Source organism: Chionomys nivalis, chromosome 10 (genome assembly GCF_950005125.1).
Source record: "Chionomys nivalis chromosome 10, mChiNiv1.1, whole genome shotgun sequence".
Classification (NCBI taxonomy): domain Eukaryota; kingdom Metazoa; phylum Chordata; class Mammalia; order Rodentia; family Cricetidae; genus Chionomys; species Chionomys nivalis.
In genome coordinates, this window is record NC_080095.1 from 54024101 (window position 1) to 54032766 (window position 8666).

An 8666-nucleotide genomic window follows, 5' to 3' on the forward strand; every position below is an offset into this window, starting at 1 on the left:
ATTCTTTCTTCTATCTCTTGTATTCTGTTGGTTATGCTTGCTTCTGTAGTCTCTAATCATTTACCTAGAATTTCCCTGTCCAGCTGGCCTTCTGTTTGTGTTTTCTTCTTTGCCTCCATTTCAGTTTTTAAGTCTTGAACTGTTTCCATTATCTGTTTGATTGTTTTTCCTTGGTTTCCTAGGGTATCATTCACTGATTTACTCAATTCTTCAAACTTTCTGTTATACTTCTCATCCATTTCTATAAGGGCATTTTTTACATGCTGTTTAAGGGCGTCAATCACTTTCATAAAGTCAGTTTTATCTACTTCTTCATGATTAAGGTGTTCATGTCCTCCTGTTGTGAGGTCGCTGGGTTCTGGTGGTTTCATATAGTTTTTCAAATTGTTGGGTGAATTCTTGCATTGGCGCCTGCCCATCTCTTTCTCCGAATGCTCCCCTATGGATCTTCTTTTACCGGATCAGGTCTCCTTGCCTACTGATGTACCTTCCCAGTGATGGCACTCTGCAGTGATAGCTCTCCTGGTGCTCCAGTGATGTCTCCCCTGGTACCAATATCAGATCTCCGTGCCCAAAGACGGCTCTCCTGGTACCGAGATTAGCTCTCCCACTGATGGCTCTCCTGGTGCCAATATCAGATCTCCGTGCAGGTTGGGTATTTCGTAAACAAAGCGCCTACCTTGCTTGCTGCAGGCAGGCCAGTGAAACAAAGGAAGTCTCGCCTGCCTACTTGCCCTGAGGATTTGCCCCCAGCGCCAGACAGACTGAGCTGGATGGTGTTTTGTGCCCAAAGAGGAAAGGGGGCAGAAGGGAGAAGGGTTCTGGATGCAAGCACACTGCTGTCTCTCCTAGTGCCGAGATCAGGTCTCCGTGCAGGTTGGGTAGTTCGTAAACAAAGCGCCTACCTTGCTTGCTGCAGGCCGGCCAGTGAAACAAAGGAAGTCTCGCCTGCCTACTTGCCCTGAGGATTTGCCCCCAGCGCCAGACAGACTGAGCTGGATGGTGTTATGTGCCCAAAGAGGAAAGGGGGCAGAAGGGAGAAGGGTTCTGGATGCAAGCTGGGTGGGACAAGAAGAGAGAGCTAATTTTAGCTTCTTTGTCAAAAATCAGGTGTTCATAGGTGTGTGGCTTAATATCTGGGTCTTTGATTCGATTTCATTGGTTCACCTATCTGTTTTTATGCCAATACCAAGGTGTTTAAATTACTGCAGCTCTATAAAAGAGTTTGATGTCAAGGATGGTTATGCCTCTGGAAGCTACATTATTGTACAGGATTGTTTTGGCTATCCTGGGTTTTTCTGTTTTTTCCTATGAAGTTGAGTATTGTTCTTTCAAGGTCTGTGAAGAATTGTGTTGGGATTTTAATGGGGATTGCATTGAATCTGTAGATTGCTTCTGTAGGATTGCCATTTTTAAAATTACGTTGATGCTACTTATCCAAGAACATGGGAGATCTTTCCATTTTTTTTTTTTTTGATATGTTATTCAATTTCCTTCTTCAAAGACTTAAAGTTCTTGTCATATAGGTCTTTCACTTGTTTGGTTAGAGTTACCCCAAGATATTTTATGTTATTTGTGGCTATTGTAAAGAGTGATGTTTCTCTGATTTCTTTTTCAGTCCCTTTATCATATTTTGTATATTGGAGGTCTATTGATTTTTTAAATTGATCTTATATCCTTCCACATCATTGAAGGTGTTTATCAGCTGTAGGAATTCCCTCATAGATTTTTTGGGGGTCACTATGTATACTATCATAACATCTGCAAAGAGCCAAAGTTTAACTTCTTTCGTTCCAATTTGTATCCCCTTGATCTTCTTTTGTTGCCCAGAACTTCGAATATTGTGTTGAATAGATATGGAGAGAATGGACAGTGCTGTCTTGCTCCTGATTTCACTGGGATTGCTGTGAGTTTCTCTCCATTTAATTTAATTTAATGTTTGCTTGCTGTATATTGCTGTTATTATGTTTAGATACATTCCTTGTATCCTTGATCTCTCTAAGACCTTTATCATGAAGGAGTGTTGTTTGATTTTTGTTGAATGCTTTTCCAGCATCTAATGAGATAGTCTTACTTTTTTTCTTTCAGTTTTTTTTTTTTTTTTTTTTTTTTTTTTTTTTTTTTTTTTTTTTATGGTGAATTACCTTCATAGACTTTTATATGTTGAACTATCCTTGCATTTCTGGGATGAAGCCAACTTGATCAGGTGGATGATTTTTTTTTATGTGTTCTTGAATTCGTTTTGCCAGTACTTTATTGAGTATTTTTGCGTCAATGTTCGTGAGGGAGATTGATCTGTAATTCTCTTTCTTGGTTGAGTGTGTGGTTTGGGTATAAGGATAACTGTAGCCTCATTAAAAAAAGTGTCAGTGTTCCTTCTGTTTCTATTGTGTGGAACAATTGAGGAGTATAAGTATTAGCTCTTCTTTGAAGTTCTGGTAGAATTGTGTGCTGAAATCATCGGACTCTCGGCTTTTTTTGTGGTGGGGGGACTTTTGATGACTGCTTCTATTTTCTTAGGAATTATGGGTCTTTTAAAATTGTTCATGTGGTCTTGATTTTGGTATGTGGTACCTATCCAGAAAATTTCCATTTCTTTTAGATTTTCCAATTTAGTGGAGTACAGGTTTTCAAAGAATGACCTAATGATTCTCTGGATTTCCTCAGTGTCTGTTATGTCCCTCTTTTTATGATTTTGTTTAGATATTCTCTCTCTGCCTTTTGACTAGTTTGGATAAGGGTTTGTCTATTTTGTTGTTTTTCTCAAAGAACCAGCTCTTTCTTTCATTGATTCTTTGTATTGTTTTCTTTGTTTCTATTTTATTAACTTTAGCCCTGAATTTGATTATTTCCTATCATCTCCTCCTCCTGGGTGAGTCTGCTTCTTTTGTTCTAGAGCTTTCAGGTGTGCTGTTAAGTCATTAGTGTGAGATTTCTCCACTGTCTTTATATAGGCACTTTCCTCTTAGCACTGCTTTCATAGTGTCCCATAGATTTGGTTTACTGATTTCTAGGAAGTCTTTATTTCTTCCTTAACCAAGGTGTGATTAAATTGAACACTGTTCAATTTCCAAGAGTTTCTAGGCTTTTTGCAATTAGTGTTGAATTCTGACTTTAAACCATGGTGATCTGATAAGATACAGGGGGTTATTCCAATTTTTTTTTTTTTGTATCTGTTGGGGTTTGCTTTGGTACCAAGTGTGTGGTCAATTTTAGAGAATGTTCCACAAGGTGCTGAGAAGAATATATATATATGTTTGTGAATTGTTCTGTGAATGTCTGTTAAGTCCATTTGAGTCATGACATCTGCTAGTTTTCTTATTTCTCTAAGTTTCTGTCTGGGTGACCTGTCCGTTGGTGAGAGTGGGGTGTTGAAGAATTCTATTAGTGTGTGGGGTTTGATGTGTGATTTAAGCTTTAGTAATGTTTCTTTTACAAATGTGGGTGCTCTTGTATTTGGGACATAGATATTCAGAATTGAAATGTCATCTTTGATGTTTTTTTCCTGTAATGAGTATGAAGTATTCTTCTCTATCTCTTCTGATTGATTTCAGTTTGAAGTCTATTTTGTTAGATATAACTACATCTGCTTGTTTCTTAGGTCCATTTGATTGGTAAATCTTTTCCAAACAGTTTACTCTGAGATAATATCTGTCTTTGAGGTTGAGGTATGTTTCTTGTATGCAGCAGAGAGATGGATCCTGTTTTTGTAAACATTCTGTTACCCTGTGTCTTTTTATAGGTGAACTGAGTCCATTGATCTTAAGAGATGTTAATGACCAGTGATTGTTAATTCCTGTTATTTTTGGTGGTAGTGTTTGTGTTTCCCTTCTCTGGGGTTTGCTGGTGTCTGGTTATCTGTTGCCTGTGTTTTTGTGGATGCAGCTAATTCCTTGGGTTAGAGTTTTCCTTCTAGTACTTTCTATGTGACTGTGTTTGTGCATAGATATTGTTTAAACCTGGTTTTGTCATAGGATATCTTGTTTTCTCCATCTATGGCTATTGAACGCTTTGCCAGAAATAGTAGTATGGGCTTACATCCATGGTCTCTTACTGTCTTCAGCTCATCTATCCAGGACCTTCTTGCTTTCAGGGTTTCCATTAAGAAGTCAGGTGTAATTCTGATAGGTCTGCCTTTATATATTACTTAGCCTTTTTCCTTTGCATCTCTTGATATTCTTTCTTTACCCTGTATGTTTAGTGTTTGATTATTATATGTCGAGGGAACTTTTTTCCTCTTTGGTCCAGTCTATTTGGTGTTCTGCAAACTTCTTGTACCTTCATAGGGATATCCTTCTTTAGATTGGGAAAGTTTTCTTCTATGATTTTGTTGAATATATTTTCTGTGCCTTTGAGCTGGAGTTCTTCTCCTTCTATCCCTAATATTCTTAGATTTGATCTTTTCATGGTGTCCCAGATTTCCTGGGTGTTATTGTGTTAAGAATTTACACATTCTTAAAGGATTTAGCATTTTCTTTGACCAATGACTCTATTTCTTCTATCATATCTTCAATACTTGTGAGATTCTTACTTCCATCTTTTGTATTCTGTTGGCTATGATTGCATCTGTAGTTCCTGTTCATTTACCAAGATTTTATATTTTCAGAATTCATTTGGTTTGTGTTTTCTTTATTGGTTCTATTTCAATTTTTAAGTCTTGAACTGTTCGAACTGTTTGCTTTATCTGTTTTTTTTTTCTTGGTTTTCTTGAGTTTAAGAGATTTATTGCTTTAATTTTTTTGTCTTTTACTCCATTTTTTTTTATTTTTTAACTTTTTTTATTGAAAAAATTTTCTTCCATTTTTTAAAGGGAGTTTTTAATTTACTCTTTAAGGGTCTCTGTCATCTTCATAAAGTTATATTTAAGGTCACTTTCTTCTGCTTCTTCCGGGTTAGGATGCTCAGGTCTTCCTGTTGTATGACCACTGGGTTCTGGTGGTGTTGTCATGTTGCTTTTTAGGCTGTTGAATGTATTTCTGAATTGGAACCTACCCATCTCTTCCTCCAATTGGTGCAGGCAATGTCTTGTCTTTGCCTCTTGGTCCAATCATTGCAGTCAGTGTCTGTGTCTTAGGGAGTCTCTGGGGATAGGTGGGTTTGGGGGCAGAGTGGGGATTGTAGATTACAGGGTCTGATCAATGGGGGTGGGTGTTCTGGAGCAGGCTGCCTGCAGGTGGCTAACCTGCTGGCTGGCTAGTGAAGCTGAGGCAGGTGGGGGGAGGGACCCGGGGTTTTCTGGGGTCTAGAGATTGGACAGTCCAGCTGGGGAGTTGTTCACTCACCTCTTGGTCTGCTCTGTCCAATCACAGTCTGTGCACCAGAGATCCTCTGAGGTCGCAGGGGATGGGAGGGACTTGTAGCTTACAGGGTCCAATTGATGGAGGGGGGGGGTGAGCAGCTTACCTGCAGGAAGCTTGCCTGCTGGCTAGCTAGAGAAGCTCATGGTCTGAGATTTTCATCTATTTTCACTGGAGACCATTAGTGTGGAATTAATAATTTCTGGAATAGTTATGTTGCTTTTTTATGTTTCTTATATTACTGCATTGAGATTTACACATCTGAGTTTTGTTGCTTGTATGTTTTTTTAACAGTTGTATTCTGTATTTATTATGTATATGGGTGTTTCCCCTGCATGTGTCTGCACCACCTGTGTTCAGTGCTCAGGAAGGACAGAAGAGAGCATCCAATCTCTTTGAACTGTAGTTCCCTGGGAACTGAACCTAGGACCTCTTCAGAGCAACAAATGCTCTTCATCATGGAGCTATCTTTCTTCTCACCCATTTAATTTTTATTTGCCTCTTGTAAAAGGAAATACAAATAGCACAAAGAACTTGAGCTCTTGAGAGCAACAAGTTGTAAGTTTTATTTTCTAGAACATTCACATTTAATACTTTAGTGAATCTTCATGAAAACAGTAAAAACTTTGTAAAAGTCAATCTATATACCTATTATCCTATAGAATATATGTTTTTGCCTTTTCATATGTGGCACAAAGTGTTAAGCTAAAAACATTACAAACTTTTACAAATCAAATAGTTAAATTATTTCATTTTCTAATCTAAAATTTTAGTCCTAAACCAAATGGCCACTAATAAGATAGTTCACCAACTGCCGTTTTTTCTACTGAGAATGCAATTCCAATGGGAAAATGCCTCTGTTAGGGAACACAGTACTAGCATTATCGGCGGCTATGTCTGAAGAACTGGAACTGCCAATCCTAGTTGCCTCAACAGCATTCCCAGGAATCCGGGTATTTTTCTAACACCGATGTGAATTCGAAGCCTGTGGATTTCAGGATCTGGGTTCAAAGCTCATCTATTTACTATGCAGCCTATAGACTGTTGATTCTGGAACACACCCTCCTTGGTAAAAAAACAAATTACAGGTCTCAAAAATCACCTAATTGAGGCCTTTTCTCTGCTGTAATTCAAAGAATTGAATGGCTTTGGAAAAGAGAATGCTTTGTAGGGAATGTGGATGGCTTTCAAAACAACTGTGTAAGGAATCCTCTGGACTCAGGTTGGTGGGGTTTTCAATGCACTATAGCAGGAAAATGGCACAAGATGGGAACACAAAACTCCAGTTCTGATACTTGTTTGCTATGGTTAAACAGGAAATGCTCTCCCCAGGCTCACTGCTCTGTTGTTTTGTTGTTTTGATCTGCTGAGCTAGGCTCTCATTAGCTGACTTGGATCTGTGCTTAGGAGGCTGACTTTGAAATCTTGTTCCTCCTGCCAACCCCTTAAGTATTGAGATTGCTTACAGGTTTGCTCACTGCACCTGTAATTGTCTCCAGGTAGTGGAGCAATTTTGGAAGGGTCTAGAAACTCAGCACTCACCAAGCTTAAAGAACTAGGCCACAGTGGTGCAGACTCATGGAAGTAAGTTGTCTTAAGTATACCTTCCAGTTTCTCTGCTTCCGGTCATGCAGTGATGAAAGATGTCCCCAACTAGCCCAGAAACACGAAGCCAAGTAACCATGGTCTAAACCTTTTAAAACCATAAGCTCCAATCAGCCTCCTTTACATTGTTTCTGGCAGGCATTTGGTCACAGTACGGGAAAAGTGATCAACCAAGTTCTGCAGCCAAACAGGAAGGAGATTGAAGACATCACGCACTATTTTTTCATGAGATTAGCATAGCTGATTTCAGAATTCCCATCCAGCTGCAAAACTCTACAATTCCTCCCTTCACGAATGGAGAAAGCATCCTTTATTCCATTCTCTGGAAAGTCCCGGGTATAAAGAACTCTCTTTATTAACAAGATCCCAACAACACAGTTTTACTCTCCTCTGAGGTCAGCCTTGGGAATTCTATGGCTACCCTTCTCTCCTTTGCCTCCCATCCTCCTGTCCTTCGGGTACCTAAACCCTCTGCCGGTTATGGCTCATCGTGGCCCCTCCTCTACTCACACATTACCAACACTTCAGTTCTGGCACTTACTGGACACACAGGAATACCCAGCTGCGTTCCTTCCTCTCGGAACAGTCTGCTCGACTCAACTCCACTTGGCTCACTAAGGTTTACACAAGGAGAAATCCTTTATTCCCTACTGTTATTCCATAATCAATGTGTCGGGAAAGCCTGTTTGGTCTCTAAGATGTATTCTAGACAAAATACTGTTATTGCTTTCCTGCTGCTTTATCCAGATGCATGCTAGCAATAGTTTTGATTCTCCTCCTTGCTTTTAAAACTCTATTTCCATTCTGTCTACTTGACACGGCATCCAGATGATTGCACTAAAATATTAAACACATCACTCCTCTACTCGAAAGGCCCAGGGGCGGGGCCACTTACTGTGGGGCTTCACTTCCCTCTGCTCTTCTCTGTCCCAGCTACATGGGCCCTCCTACTGTTCCTACGGTCAGCCAGAAACGTGACCACGTGCAAAAACTTTGCATTTGCTGTTCTCCCAGGAAGTCTCACGCCAGATAGCTGCATGGCACGTTAATTCCAACATCAGCTTCTCACGAGCTGTGTTACTCTCACGTTTTCCAAAACTGTGAGATCTCACTTGTTTATGCTTACCTCAGCACTCACGATCCAACCCACTATGTTCTACAAGTCGTATTCTGTCATCTCTCTTCCCTGTAACAGCAGGGACTTTTATTGTCACATCAGACCCTTAAAACAGCACTTACAAGATGGGTGCCCAATAAGTATTTGGTATAGAATTGAAATGATCTGTAACAAAAACATTTCATGAAAACGCGGAGACAGACTAGTGTCTGTCTTTGTGTGTAGCTAAATAAAATCTGACCAGTTTTGGTGTCGTATGTAAAGAAACCACATGTTTTTGTTATGTGCTTAATGCTTTGTTTCTGTGTTTTAACCACCAGGGAAAACATTCTCTTTATTATTAAGGCCTTACTTCGGTCAAGGGGGATGAGTTCCATCTTATTTTCCAAGGGTTATTCTGTGTACCTGACCGCGTTAGAGAGAACAAAGGTAGAATCTGCTGTATTAGAAAACTCCCAGTTCTGAACGCTGGTGCTCAAAAGGCCTCAGGACTGAACTGCAAGAGAAAACATGTGGTTATTAAGGATACTATTAAAATGATGAGATAACTATATACTGACGTCAAATTTATCTTAGGAGTTGTAGAAGCTCTATCTTCCTGTTTGTTTTGTCTTTTTAATCCGAAAACCGGGGCAAGGGAAATAGGG